General features: G+C 38.1%; 1 protein-coding gene across 4 annotated transcripts in view; it reads right to left on the bottom strand.

Moving 5' to 3' along the window:
• The window catches only part of TFDP2 (transcription factor Dp-2), a 158582-nt gene that overhangs the window by 51580 nt on the left and 91117 nt on the right, over window positions 1-15885 (bottom strand). The window contains exon 1 of one of the 4 annotated variants that reach the window (XM_061194593.1): window positions 15625-15707. The exons of the other annotated variants lie outside the window; for them this stretch is intronic. The gene's annotated coding sequence lies outside the window, so the exon portion shown is untranslated. Of the gene's footprint in view, window positions 1-15624; window positions 15708-15885 lie in introns of those variants that run through there. 4 annotated transcript variants of the gene reach the window in all.

The raw sequence follows: 15885 nt of genomic DNA, 5'->3' as shown, positions 1-15885 counted from the left end.
TATGTTGTCAGCTTTGTATCCTAGCACCTGGTTTAGTCCCTGGCACCAAAGAGGTACAGGAAACAATAAAAACTGTTTGATTTGCACAGATTGGAGCTATTACCTTTCCTAATCTGGATGCCATACTTCCTGTAATGTAGCCTAAATTGTATCTTTTGTTACTTTTTAACAGGCGAAATAAATTTAAACACCAGGTCCTTTGTTTATTGTTTTTAAACATGACTGACCAACTGGTATTAGCAAATAGTTTCCTTACTTTGTAACTGTGCAACTGATCTTTTATACAACATGCGTATACGTTATCAAATATGGTTTGATATTTGATATTATAACCCAAATACGGTTATTCACCTGTTTAAGAATTCACTTAACTGGAGAATACTAATTTATAATTCCAGAGGGAGGAACAGGTCTGTAATTGATAGACATGTGCCATAAACTCAGTCCTAGACAGGAGGGGAAACACCACCGATCCATGTGAGGAAGAACCCAGCCATGATAAAGTCTGGGTCTCAGATGGTTTTTTAAAATGACCTTAAGGTTGCTGAATGTTTAAGATGAGATCATCTGTGATACACCATATTAGAAACAAAAGCCAAAAACTTACAAAAAACAGTGAAGCAAGAAACATACAAAAAAAAAAAAAAAAGATGATTAAGGTTAGGGAATGACCCTAAATTGAAATTTAACAGTAAAGACAAATTAAGAATATAAAACTTAGGTCAAAAACAAAAAGAAAGGGGACTTCCCTGGTTGGAAAAGGGGTTAAGAATCTGCCTGCCAATGCAGGGGACATGGGTTCGAACCCTGGTCTGGGGAGATCCCAAATGCCACAGAGCAACTAAGCCCGTGTGCCACAGCTACTGAGCCTGCGCTCTAGAGCCCGCGAGCCACAACTACTGAGCCCATGTGCCACAACTACTGAAGCCCACGCACCTAGAGCCCACGCTTCACAACAAGAGAAGCGACCGCAATGAGAAGCCCACGCACCGCAACGAAGAGTAGCCCCCGCTCGCCACAACTAGAGAAAGCCCGCGCACAGCAACGAAGACCCAACGCAGCCATAAATAAATTTAAAAAAAATAATAAAATTAAATTAAAAAAAGAAAGGGCTTCCCTGGTGGTGCAGTGGTTAAGAATCCGCCTGCCAATGCAGGGGACACGGGTTTGAGCCCTGGTCCAGGAAGATCCCACATGCCACGGAGCAACTCAGCCCGTGCGCCACAACTACTGAAGCCTGTGCGCTCTAGAGCCCGCGTGCTGCAACTGCTGAGCCCGAGTACTGCCCGTGCTCTGCAACAAGAGAAGCCACCACAATGACAAGCCTAAGCACTGCAATGAAGAGTAGCCCCCGCTCGCCACAACTAGAGAAAGCCTGCGTGCAGCAACGAAGACCCAACGCAGCCAAAAATAAAGAAATAAAGAAATAAATTTAAATCTTAAAAAAAAAATAGAAAAACCTCGTTAAAGCCAGATCTGTCATGGCAGTTAATATCAAAGAATTTAGATGGAACTTAATAAACCTAACAAATTGATTCTAAAGTGTTTCTGGAAGAGTAAAGACAGAGAAGAGCCAAGAAAATTTTGAAAAAAGGAATAATGGGGAAGAGAGGAACTGTAGCCTCCCAAATTTCAGAATTATTACATAGCTAAAGGGACTGAAATCATGTGACACTGGCTAAGATGCAGACAAAGAAATTGACAAAACAGAAGTTAAAGTCCAAAATTTACTTCATTTATACATGCAAATTTTATATATGGTAAAATAGCTTTTCAAATGAATGGAGAAAGAGTAGATTACTTAAGAAATGTTGTTGAGACAAGAAATTGTCCATTTGGATAAAATAAATCTTAGATTTCTCATCTTGCACAAAAATAAATCCCAGAAAGACCAAATGTTTAAATATAAAAATTAAACATTCCAAGCATGTTACAGAATTCAGAAATCTTAAGTGAAAACAGACTGACAGATTTGACTACCTAAAAATAAATATTTTCTAAATAGCAAAAGACCCAATACACTTAAGACAAATCTCAGAGTTGGTAAACAAATTTGCACAGGAATAGATGCTTAATTTTAAAAATAAAAAATTCACACACACAAAAAAGAAACTTTTTAATGTACCAGATTGATAAAGATTAAGAAGTTTGATAATGTCCTGAGTTGGTAAAGATGTGGCAAAATGGGTGCATTTAAAAAATATTTAGGGAATTCCCTGGCGGTCCAGTGGTTAGGACTCCCTGCTTTCACTGCAGGGGGGGCATGGGTTCGATCCCCGGTCGGGGAACTAAGATCCCGCATGCCGTGTAGTGAGGCCAAAATAAAAAAAAGATAAAAAATATTTACTTGGCACCTACTGTATGCCAAGTACTAATGCTAAGCGCTACGGATACTCAGAGCAAGTGAACTGCCCACTGCAGTCAAGGGGCTAACACTATTGGAGAGCCTTTCTGGATGGCAGTCCGACAGTGTAATTAGAGAGGAGTTTGAGGATTGTGTGTTAGAGTATAAATTTTTAAGTAAGTGCTTTATAAACAATTATACACATTTTAAAGGCTCTTTCTACCTCAACAAATAATCTTTCAACTGCCCTCTGCTGCCTAAGTGGCAAGGTGATCCCTGGCCTCTGCAACAACATCTCAGTTAATAATGGGTATACCCTCTGACCAGCAATTCCTCTGCGGGATGTGTACCCTAATAATCTAAGCAGATAAGAACAGTTACACATGTCCTAGGATTGCAGCACTGTGGATAAAAGCAAAACCCCGGAAACAATTTAAATGTTTAAACATCTTTGGTACATGCATATGATGGGATATTATAAAGTCCCTAAAAAAATTACAAGTATGTATTGCCATGGAAGAATGTTCCCATTATAAGAGAGGATGATTAAATGGTATGATTCCATTTACCTTAAAAACTACATATACACATAAGTTTACATACGCATAGAGTCTGGCAAGATAACAATAATAGAGGTTAGCTCTGAGTGAGTAGTATGGAGAAGTGTTTTACTTTGTTTTATACTTTATCATTAATAAAGTTTTATGAACATGCATGCACCTGTTTTATAATGTGAAAAGCTATTGCCATTCTGAAGGAAAAAAAAGACAGTGACAGAGAATCAGCCACAGCTGCTGAAACAAGGTGAAGATCTATAAATGAAGTATCTGTGTTTTAGAATTAGTACAAATGAAATCTGTTTTAGAAGCAGTTAAAGGGGCTCTACTGGGATTTCAGTAATTGTAATATCCAGAAATAATAGCCACGTATTTAGACATAGTTTGCTTTCATCAAATCAACTAGGTTCAGCAGCAGAAATATAATTTTTTGGGCTCAAAAGGACATTTAAATAGGTTATAAACATCCAGTCTCCTGAAATTTCAGCCACATTAGGAGTAAACCAAACCAAGCCTAAACAATTTTTCTTAAGTACCTGGCCTTAATTCATAGCTCCGTGGCAACAGGGTCCTGACACTGTCCAAAAGCCAATGCCTGGCACTTGATGTATTTATTAAAAACAAAACTTTAAAGACCTGCCTGGATTTTGGTGCTGGCAGTTCCCTGAATTAACTAAAATGAGATCGATCACCTAGGAAAGGGGCTAAGAAAAGCTAACACTTATGCCAAACCCTGCACAGGCACAAAATTTCGGCTCAAATTTTATTTCGATATCTTGAGTAACTGGAATCCTTCTGTTTTCCATTAGAATTCTCCAGACACCAAAGATTTCTTTCACTCATAATCCTTTGGGGGGTTTCAGTTATAGTTAATCACCTTCAATATGTCCAATTAAAATGAAAAATTCAGTCAAATAATTGTGGTTTGTCTACATGAAGCCAATATAAATTATTTTTCACAGTACTGACCTTCTGGGGGAAAAATTATTTTTGGCCTGAATAAGCTTTGGGGAAAATCTTCACCCAAGCCTATATCACATTCTCCCAGAAGAACCTAATTAGTAACTTATTACAGGAAAGAATATGCTTATTTTATGGGTTTATAAATACCTCAGATCAGAAGTAGTGTATATCCCATATATACAGGGTCCAAACTTCACAGGACAAGCTAAACTTACAGCCCTAAATATAAGTTTAAAAATGACCTACACTGGGCTTCCCTGGTGGCGCAGTGGTCAGGAATCCCCCTGCCAATGCAGGGGACACGGGTTCGAGCCCTGATCTGGGAAGATCCCACATGCTGCAGAGCAGCTAAGCCCGTGCGCCCCAACTACTGAGCCTGCGCTCTAGAGCCCGCGTGCCGCAACTACTGAGGCCCACGCGCCTAGAGTCCGTGCTGCGCAGCATGAGAAGCCACTGCAATGAGAAGCCCACACACCACAACAAAGAGTAGCCCCCGCTCACCGCAACTAGAGAAAGCCCGCGCGCAGCAACGAAGACCCAACGCAGCCAAAAATAAATAAATAAAATAATTTATTTTTTAAAAAAAATGACCTACGTGTGGTGGTGTATGTATGTGTTTGTCAAACTCGGAGAACTCTAGGCTAAAAAGGGTTAATTATACTATATACATGTAAATTATACCTTAATTTAAAAAATGGGAAAAAGTGACCTAGGCAATTTCATTATTTATTAGTAAGAAGCTAATTACAGATTATACAACCCTCTTGCCTTTCCTCTTCTGTTACCTTCTGCTATCTACTTTTAAAATTTATTTTATAAACAGGTAGTTCATGGATTTGTCTAAATTACATCCCTCCAGCTACCTTCTCTTTTGAAAACTTCCTGCATCATCACAATCCTTCCCCTTCTGCTGGATCATTCTTACCAGCACATAAACATGCATTTTTTCTTTCATCTTAAAAACAAAACACAAAAACAACTTTTATTAACCATACACAGCTCTCCAGCTACCAACTCATTTCTGTTGCCCTCTACAGCAAAACTCACAAAATCTGTCAACATCTGCTGTGTCTACTTCTCCACTCTGTTTTCTTTAACCCACTCCCATTCCCGCCCCTCAACTTCACTGAAACAGCTCTTGCCAAGATCACCTCCACGTTGCTAAATCCAATGGTCAATTCTCAGTTTTCAACTTAACCTTAACGTACCAGCCGTATCTGATACTTTTTAAAAACACACCTTCTTTTCAAACACTCTCCACTTGGCATCCAAACCTCCCTTCTCTCTTGGTTCTCCTCCAAACCCACTGGTTTCTCCTTCTCAGTCTTGGTGGCTGGACCCTCCTCTCTAAAAACATTCGGGAGCCCCTTACATCGGTCCTCCGACTATTCTCTGTCAACTCTTCCTCACTAGGTGGTCTGACAGCTCCCGTGTATCTTTCTCCAGATTAAACCTCTCTCCCAAACTTCAGATTCATGTATCCAACTGTCATTTCAAATATCTCCATTTTGATGTTTAACAGGTATCTCAAACTTAACATACTCAAAATATAATTCCTGACTGCTCCCCATCCCAGCCGGAAACCTCCTTCTCCCATCTCTCTCTTCATCTCATTAAATGTCAACTCCATTCTTCAACTGTTTAGACCAAAAGACATCACTGTTGACCTTCTCTTATAGTCTACATACAAGCCATTAATAAATCCTATTGGTCCTATCTTTAAAAATGTATCCTGAATAGAAAACAAACTAGTGGTTACCAGTGGGGAGGAAGGGGAGGGACAATATAGGGGTGGGGGAGTGCGAGGCACAAATTATTGGGTGTAAGATAGGCTCAAGGATGTATTGTACAACACAGGGAACATAGCTAATGTTTTGTAGTATCTGTTCATGGAAAATAACCTTTAAAAATTGTATATACTAAAAAAAAGGCAGATGGACAATGTAAAAAAAAAAAAAGAACCCCGAACAATCTATGTAGCAAGAGGTGGCTGTGTCAGAACACTGCTGGTTTACATTTATGATGGTGGTCCTTCTTTTAAATTTTTACTTAGTTCTTTGCTATACGTCTGTATCCATACCCACAATAAAAATGATTTAATGTTGGGCTTCCCTGGTGGTGCAGTGGTTGAGAATCCGCCTGCCAATGCAGGGGACACGGGTTCGAGCCCTGGTCTGGGAAGATTCCACATGCCGCGGAGCAACTGGGCCCCTGAGCCACAACTACTGAGCCTGCGCGTCTGGAGCCTGTGCTCCGCAACAAGAGAGGCCGCGATAGTGAGAGGCCTGCGCACCGCGATGAAGAGTGGCCCCCGCTCGCCACAACTAGAGAAAGCCCTCGCACAGAAATGAGGACCCAACACAGCCAAAAATAAATAAATAAATAAATAAATTTTTTTTAAAAGAAAAGATGACTACTATCTTAAAAAAAATGATTTAATGTTTACAAAAAATAAAATAAAATGTCATCTGGAATACAACCACTCCTCATCCACTCCACTGCTACCACTATGATCCAAGTCACCGTTTCTAGACTCAATTATTGCAATATCTTCCTGATTCACCACCCGTCCTGCGCTAGGCCCACCTCACCCCACAGAACTACCCCCAAGCTTCCCAATACAGTAGTCACTAGATCAGAGGCTATAAAGCACGACTTTCGTAGTCAGTACAACTGAGGACCTAATTTCTAAACGTATTTAATTTTAACGAATTTAAATTTAAAAACTGAAGCAGTATAAAATATTTTCCCATTAAAAACAGCATTATTGTTTTGGTAGTACTACATTTCACCTCAATTGTTGAAAATTTAACATCTAAACAGAAATGTACTCTAAGTGTAAAATACAGATTTTCAAGGTTAAGTAATCAAAACCTAACTCTCTAAAAATTTGATTTTATTGATTACATGTTCAATGATAATGTTTCGGATACTGAATTAAATAAAATCTATCATTCAAATTAATTTTACCTGTTTCTTTTTACCTTTTTAAATGTGGCTACTAGAAAATTTTAAATTATGTGACTTACATTATCCTACTGAACAGCACTGCTCTATCTACCATCACACAGCAGTCAGAGTGATCCTGCTTTGTGGAGTAATTCTCTTTGAAACTCTCCAGTGGGCTTTGCATCTCCGTCTGTGTGATGGTTTACAGAGCCCTGTGTCACCTGACCCCTCCTTTCTGACCTCATCAGCTGTCAAATCTCTCCCTTCAATCCACTACATTCACCCAGGCCTATTTGCTGTTCCTCAAACCATGACAAGCAAATTTCTACCTCGTGGCCTTTGTCCTTAAAAGTTTCCTCTGTCGGTAACTTTCTTCCCCCAGATATCTACGTGCCTTATTCCCCAGCTTCCTTGAAGACTGCTCAGTTGTCAGTGTATCAGAGATGCCTGATCACCCTACATCAGCACTTCTTCACTTACTATGACTTTCCACCAGAGTACTTATATGTATATGATGTACTGCAAATTTATATTTACTTGCTTATAATCATACAAGCACCCACTCTCAGAATGTTAAGTTCTATAAGACCAGGGGATTCGTTATCTCATTCACTGCTGTATCTCCAGCACCTAGCACAGTGCCTGGGACATAGTAGAGTTCAACAAATATTTGTGGGATGGATGAATGAATGAATGAATGCACAAATACATGAATGCCTGCATGGAAGCATGTGATACAAATTCCGGAGACAGGAGTATACAGTTAAACTAAGTCTCCTCTCATCCCCCACCACCACCTAACCATTCCCTTCCCTAGTGACAGCTACTGGCGCCAGTTCATATATAACCTTTCAGAAATACTCTAGGCATATACAAACATATATGCATACATATCCTTTTTTCCTTACACATATGGTTTGCATGTTGCTTTTTTACCACTTAACAATATTATATCTATTTTAGATGTCTTTCCATACCTACGTACATACATATGTAATTTTGCTTCAATATTTACTTCGTTAGCTATGCAATACTTTTTATGGCTCTAGCAGCTTATCTGAGTCCCTTAATAATGGAAAGCTTTTAGTGTTACAAACATTATTAACAGTAACATCTTTTATTACTACAAATAATACTGCAATGGCTACACATATGTCTTTACACACATTGGTTGTACCAACTGGCTGTACCAATTCACCCTCTGTTCAGAAATGTATGAAATGTATTAATTTCCACATATCCTTACCAACTCAGTGTGTTATCAAACTTTATTGTTGTCAATCTTTAGATTAAAAATAGTATCTCACATTGATTTTATTTTGGTTTTATTATTATGAATAAGACTGACGTGTTTCGTTTAAAAGTCATCTAAATTCTCCTTCCTGAGAAGTATGACCAACTTTCTATTGGCTGTTGATGATTTTTTTTTATTGGTTGACCCTCTTTAAATATTGAAGGAATAAGAGTATTCTTTGTTATACCTGCTGAAAATATTTTTCCCAATTTGACATTTGTCTTTGGCTTTTATATATGATTTTCTTTCCACATTTTAAAAGAATGTTGTCAATCTCATAGTTCTTTCCTTTTATGACTGTAGTGTCATTAAAAAGGTCTGTGAGTCTGTTTAAATATAAAAATAAAGGAGGTCGGAGTAACTGCAAAGTTTATTTATTTATCTTCGCTTCCCACCCTGAAGCTGCATGTTATACGTGGGTGTGCTATGTTTTACTCATCTTACAGGTTTGGTATTTCCAGTTGGATATGCTGTTCGTTGAATTTAATTATCATTCATTACATACTAAAGACTGTATTAAACATCCCCCATGTTTTCTTATAATACTTCGATGCCTTCATTTTAAATTTTACATCCTTGACCATCTGGAATTTATTTGATGTGAGAAGTGAATGATCCAATTTATTTTTCCTAAATGGCTACTTTTAATGAGTAATCTACTCCCCCTCCCCCATGCTAACATGAAAGTCTACCTTATTGACTTTCTATTTGCTCCACTGATCTGCCTACTTATGTGACAGTATCATGTGCTTCACTTCATTCACAATTAACATTTCAAACAGAGAATAAGGAGACTCAGAAAAAGAAAAGTGTCAAGCATCTCTTTCCTTCCCACACTACCTTTTAATTATTTGTTAATAACTGTTTTAAAGGACTATCGATCAGTTTCAAATACAGTACTAATGAGGTCAAGTCACAGGTCGATTCTGGAATAGGCCCATTCATTTTGCAAAGAGCAAAGATTCTACAACCTTCAGAGTCTATTTCTAATTTCAGCCGGCCATCTAGAAAGCAACATATGTCCCTGAAGAGAGAGTAAAGTAGGGGGAACAATATGATGGCTCTGGGGATATCTACCACCTTTATTTGAAAAATAACTCAGGCCCAATAGATCAACAGCACTATCTTCATAAATGAAACGCATATTAATTGCTCGTAATTAATTTGAAAAGACAACATATCCAACTGGAAACAGCAAATCTGTAAGATAGTAAAATACAGCACATCCACGTATAAGGTGCATGTCAGGAATGGGAACTGAAGGTAAATAAACCTTGCAGTCACTCTGACTTCATTCGTTTTTGTTTAAATATACTCAGATTTTTTTTTTTTTCGTTTTCATTCTATTTATAGGTTAGCTACTATAATGTGCATTACCTACATGCACCCTATAACACTGTTATGTTCTATTTTGTTGCATCTGTACTCAATCATGTTCACCAAAGTTGCCAAGATTAAATCCAAAGGCCACCATCCATTACTAAACTTTTTAACGTGGGTGACCATAATATCACTGCAAATGGGAAGGGAGAGAAATAGAAGATAAAAGTTCATAATATCTCCAAAGTATAATGGTTAAAGTGACCTCTAGAACCTCCCTCTCTGTATGTGGTTCCAAAATGGAAATCAAGTATCCTTAATGCATAGATAAAGACAGAAGATCTGCAATGCACATTCCTACATATCATAGGCATGGAAGCCAAAACCGGGATGTTTTTGCAGCTGTCAGAGCACAGGACTTCTGGGATTTCCCCACAGTGGACCACCTCACCAGAATCTTTCCAAAGAACCACAGAAAGGATCCTTGAAATGACCATAACAAAAAACAGCTCTACAGCCCTCAGGGCATACTCCTAATGGGTCAATAAATCTTTTATGTCAGTCTTTCCTACATACTTTCCCTAGAGGATCAAGTCTTTTCTCTTGGCTTTGATAAGCATTTTTACTTGGAGGACACCTTTTAAAACAATTAGCTAGCTCCCTCTTTCTCTGGTATCCAGAACCATAAATGCCCCGGATTCTTCAACTTGAAAGGAGAAAAACATTTCTCTTTCCATCTTCCTACATGTCAGGATTTAAACAGGGTCTATTCATTTCTTAGATGAACTCCTTAATTCAAGCTCTAGTATCTGGAATATTATAACTGTTTTCATTTAGTTCGTCAAACCCCAAAGCTAAAAGATCTTAGAAATCATTTAGTCCATTCTCACTGGGTTTCTTTTGTAGGACCCTTCCCTTTCAATACTTTGTCGATGTCCATCCAAAAACATGCATCTCATCTAGAGGCTGGATCCTTCTGCTTCTTCACTGGCTTCTTTATCTTTATTTAAAACATGTCCTTTTGTCCTTTTTCTATTTACCCTGCTCAGACAAGGACGTCTTTTAATTCTTAATTTTCTCATTTCTCTTCCACCTCCTTAATTAGAATTTCTCAGTTTTGGACACTCTATCTTCTGATTAATAATTGAATTAGTTTACCATATGGCCTCAAACAACTTGGTTCTTCCAAGCCTTCCCAGTAATTCTTACCAAATGTGCTTGGACATAGGATACAAAGGGGGTGAACAAAAGTGGGAGAGGGCAGTGTCCCTCTTATTCAAAATACATATTTCCGGGCTCCACTAAACACCTAAAGAAACCAGGTGGGAATGCATATTTTAAACAAGTGCCTCAGATGATTATTAGGATCAAGCAAGACTGGGACAAACTGCTGCAAGTGTCCCTTTCCTCTCTGTTCAAATTAAGGAAGTAATGGAGTCTAAGTAGACTCTTTCTACTACACTTACCTCTATTTTCATTTTAAAAAGAGAAAGGGCCAAGTGACCCTTATATTATTATTATCATCCTCATCATTTGTCTCTTGTTCTTAAATGTTGTTATCTTTTCAATGTTTAGCCTATTTTCAACCACTACTTCTAGCACCATCACCACAGCCAACACACCTGCCAGATGGCACACAGACGCTGTCTGCACGCCTAGAAAAGAGTGTGAACAGAAAGCAGCACATTTTATCTGGTATTTTATCTAGCCACTGAATGGCTAGAGTAGATCAACGCAGCTGGGTGCAACCACAAGGGTCAGAACTGATGAGCATTAGAACACCCAAAGGCACTGAATTGGAAATCACTCTCAAGAAGAAGCCCACAACCCTCTGAGATGGTAACTTGCCCCAGACAGTGTTAACAAATAAATCATTTCAAGTTTACAGTCAAGAGAAGCTATTTTTCTAATATTTACAAAAGGTGGTAATGACTGCAGACAGATCCAGAGTTTAAAAGGTGCGTTCTTAAAATAAATTTAAAACTTTAGGACACAAATTCAAAAAGACCAAAGACGACCTGTGAATCAGAATTTCAAAGGCAGTTCTTTTCCTTAGCAAATAAGAAAAGGGATCATTATATTCTATATGTCATGCTAAGTAGCTCATTCAAAATTGCATTGTTACAAACTTATTTCAATAATATGTTCCACTGAGAGCGATTACTGAAGCTACATTTAAACCATACTGTCAAGAGTAGGAAATCTTAGACACCAGTATCAACAAACTCTTTTGTATTAAAATCTTGCCCATTAAAAGATTCTGCAAACTTTTATAAATAAGTTCTACTGGGTCTACTTGGCACACAGTAAGTGCTCAGTTAGAAGTCTCTTCATCTTTCTGTCAGAGAAATTGCCAAGAGAGCTGCCAAACTTTGCAAGAGAGAGCCAAATGCTGAAAACAAAGACCCCTGCTGATGATCTCCAGCTTTAGAGTCAAGACCCAAAAGTTCACTTGAAAACTGGTTGCTTAAAACTTGGTAGAAAGGAAGAATGCTATTACACCATCGGTTCCTGGAGCCACTTGCAAAACAGAGTTAGCTCATAATACACTTTAAGGCACAACACTCATACCTGCTCCTAAACAACAGCGTAAAAGGTTTTCTTTTCAGAAAAATGTAGGTGTCCAGCAAATCTTCCCTCTGACTTCCACACCAGAAATGAGAGATTTCTAGGTCACCATCAATAGTTTCTAATTGCATAAAAATATGTAAGGCAGAGAGAATGCTACATCAGTCACTCTCTGGGTATTCTGAATTGGAGAAAAATGAATAGGGAAGGCTCAGACTCCCCCAGACATCAGTTTTTGCTAAAGAGTTCACATATAAGGCAGGAACCACAGGTACTTCACTCTAGAAGTCTTCTTTCAGCCAGTAGATTGTTCTTAAACTGAAGGGTTAACAGCCTCAATTACTTCTGCACTGCTGTTGCTGATGCTGTAATGTACTGTCATGCCTACATTTATGATCATAAGTGACACACTTTTTTTAATATAAATTTATTTATTTTATTTATTTTTACTTTTGGCTGCGTTGGATCTTCGTTGCAGTACGTGGGCTTCTCACTGCGGTGGCTTCTCTTGTTGTGGAGCATGGGCTCTAGGCGCGTGGGCTTCAGTAGTTGTGGCACGTGGGCTCAGTAGTTGTGGCTCATGGGCTCTAGAGCGCAGGCTCAGTAGTTGTGGCGCATGGGCTTAGTTGCTCCGTGGCATGTGGGATCCTCCCGGACCAGGGCTCAAACCCGTGTCCCCCTGCATTGGCAGGCAGATTCTTTTTTTTTTTTTTTTTTTAAAGATTTATTTATTGATTGATTGATTGATTGCTATGTTGGGTCTTCGTTTCTGTGCTAGGGCTTTCTCTAGTTGCAGCAAGCTGGGGCCACTCTTCATCGCGGTGCGCAGGCCTCTCACTATCGTGGCCTCTCTTGTTGCGGAGCACAGGCTCCAGACGCGCAGGCTCAGCAGTTGTGGGTCACGGGCCTAATTGCTCCGCGGCATGTGGGATCTTCCCAGACCAGGGCTCGAACCCGTGTCCCCTGCATTAGCAGGCAGATTCTCAACCACTGCGCCACCAGGGAAGCCCGGCAGGCAGATTCTTAACCGCTGTGCCACCGGGGAAGCCGCTGACACACATTTTTGATAACTGCAATCTATGATGCTGTCAAAGTTATGTATCACATGTGAGGTCACCAACTTTTTTTTAGGGCTGTCTATTCCATCAAAACTATACATTCTTTGGTCAAAATTATAAAAGTTCTTACTCTAATCAAACCTATAACTTGGTAAATCCATTTTGAACTCCATGTAAGTTGGTTATCTTAGAAAAAAATTCAACTGCTCCATATTGCTATTCCTTAAAAAAGCAAAATGTACATAGATCGATTTTAAACTCAATCTTAATTCAAACAATGATCTGAAAAGTTTTGAAATCTCTAAATTCTATTGTCATTATTTGAAGCAAAGCAAATCTTCAGGGAAGCCCACAGATCCTAGCTCAGAGCAAGAGACATTTTTAATAACCTCCTTGAATCTTGCTATCTTTACCAGTCCTTTCCTTAGACCAACTAAACATTTAGAAAATCGTTTAACATTTGCTCAATATGCAAATTTTGAACTACGGTTCAAAGAATTTTTTGGCTATTATATGTTATTACTAACTTTACAGTGTAGGGTAGGGCAAAATTTTAGTAAGTGCCTAATATGTGAAAGATCTGGCGCTCAGCACTGGTTTTCTAAGAGCTAACTTTAAGAAATACATAAAGTTGTAATGTATATAAACACACAGTATATGGGAGCATAGAACTTCTCTACGTGTTACTTGTAAAAGGACAGATTTTTACTTTACTCATTATGAACTCCAGGAATTAAAAAACTATTTTTTGACTGCTTTCATTACATGCATATCGCGTCCAAGCTCTTCCTTCTTATTCTTTTCAGCAGATAAACATTTCCCTCTTTCCATTAGCTTACTCTAACCTCACTATCTTTTTTTTAAAGAGGGAAACTGCAACACATCATTTCAATTAAACTCAAAGTATTTCTCCCACATTTCTTATTCAAAGATCTTTAGAAATAAGTCTCATGGCTTCACACTGAAGATAAAATAGTCTCTCACTAAATGCAAATGATGTTTCATACTGCAATTTCATTTTGAGCCTTAATACCTATTGTGTAATTACAAACTTTTGCCACCTAAGTATTCCTTATATATTTTATAATGGCTTCGCTTTTTCCCCTAATATTCTTTATGACTTAATAATCATTTTCTCCATCACTTAAAGGCACTAAAATTAGCTTTCTCACATTTCCACTAATTACACATAAAATTTTTAAGATTAAGGAAAGCCTCTTCAAAAAGTATGTTACAAAAAAAAAAAAAAAGTATGTTACTCAGAATATGTTACTCTATACTGTTTCTCAAATCCTGAATGTAAAAGAATAAATTTGAAATGACTAAGTTTTCTTTATTCACTGATTAAGTCAGATTTATGGCCGCCCCTCCCGTTTACAGCTACTGTGAATTTTGAATGAAACAACCTCAATTGTAACAGAAGAAACATCTGTTGCTTTTTCTCTTCATCAGGGCTTTCCCAACTGAAAGAAAGCCTCTCTGCCTGACCTCCTCTCCCACTCCCCCTCCCCCCAACACTAAGTTCCTTCAAACTTTTTTAAAAGTAAATGTATGATTGAAAATTGTACCGTGTCCATTTAAAATGTCATAGTTTATCTAGAGATATTCACTTTACTACAGTTCAAATAATGAGTAAATATTACATACATCACAAAACCAGAGATGTGACTGGGAGACTATTAATTATAACTAAAATGCAGGCTTCAAGAGTATACTTGAAGTGATCAGCTCAAGTTGTCACACATTCCAGGCTCACGCAGTTATTGTTTATGGTAAAGATTCTCTTCACAGGATCCAGATTCATATAGGATCTTGCACGCTATATTTTCTTTGCCAATCCAACGCGAACATAATGGCAGTCACTACCCCAAGAGGCAGACACCAAATGGTGCCACCCAAACTCTCACACTGTGCCTCATAATAAACCATAAAGCAGTGGAATGCACCGGCCCCTTTATGAGCAAACAATGCCTGAGCTTCATTAGAATACAGCTGACATTTTCAAAGCACAAATACTTTTAAGAAAAATGTACTAGGAAAAAAGGAGAATGAAACAGCTATAAAAGCTGAAATGTTTTTGTAAGTGTCAGGTTTATTTCAAAGATCCTGAGGAAGCATATTTTGCTGTTGACAATTTCAAAGTTTTCATAAATGGAAAAAAAAATGTAGAGTTAGAGGCAAAGCTTATTTTATTAACTACTGGAAAGAAATGAAAGTAAAAACTCACATCTGAATTGCACTCACAAGTAAGAACCACGAAGTACCTTTAATATTATTCATTTCTTTAACTGCTTCTTTAGTTCTTGCACGGAGAAAATGGAGCTCCAGAATTATCTTTATATTTCAATTGATTTATATAAGTAACTGAGTGATAAACTAAGCTTACTCTACCCCTCCCCCCCCACCCCAACCCCCATACCCTGTAGTTTTCCTGTCTGCAACAAGCAAGGACGTCTTGAATTCAGCGTGCTCCTGGCTATTTATCAATTTAACACTGCTGCTGTTGAAAGAATATAAAATAAACCCTGTAAAAATGCACCCAGCAGTAAGAAACAAAATGATCTCTCTTACCTGGTCTAAAGAAGCATGCCTCTCACTGCAGTACCAACAACACTCTACAGTCTTTGTTACCATTCAGTGGAAACTTGAGACTGTGTCAGACATGAGCAATCGAGCTCAGAAACACTCAATTTAAAATACTTCTCAGTAAAACTAAAAAGATGCTCAAGAAAATAGTTTCGTTACTGGCTTTTAAAAGACATATGAATACTGTCTAATGCAACAAAGACACTTAAAAACGAACAAAGTACAGGTCTTACTGTTTTAGAAATA

Source organism: Eubalaena glacialis, chromosome 6, assembly GCF_028564815.1.
Source record: "Eubalaena glacialis isolate mEubGla1 chromosome 6, mEubGla1.1.hap2.+ XY, whole genome shotgun sequence".
NCBI classification, from domain to species: domain Eukaryota; kingdom Metazoa; phylum Chordata; class Mammalia; order Artiodactyla; family Balaenidae; genus Eubalaena; species Eubalaena glacialis.
The sequence above is the reverse complement of the archived record's forward strand: the minus strand, read 5'-3'. Positions and strand labels throughout refer to the sequence as shown.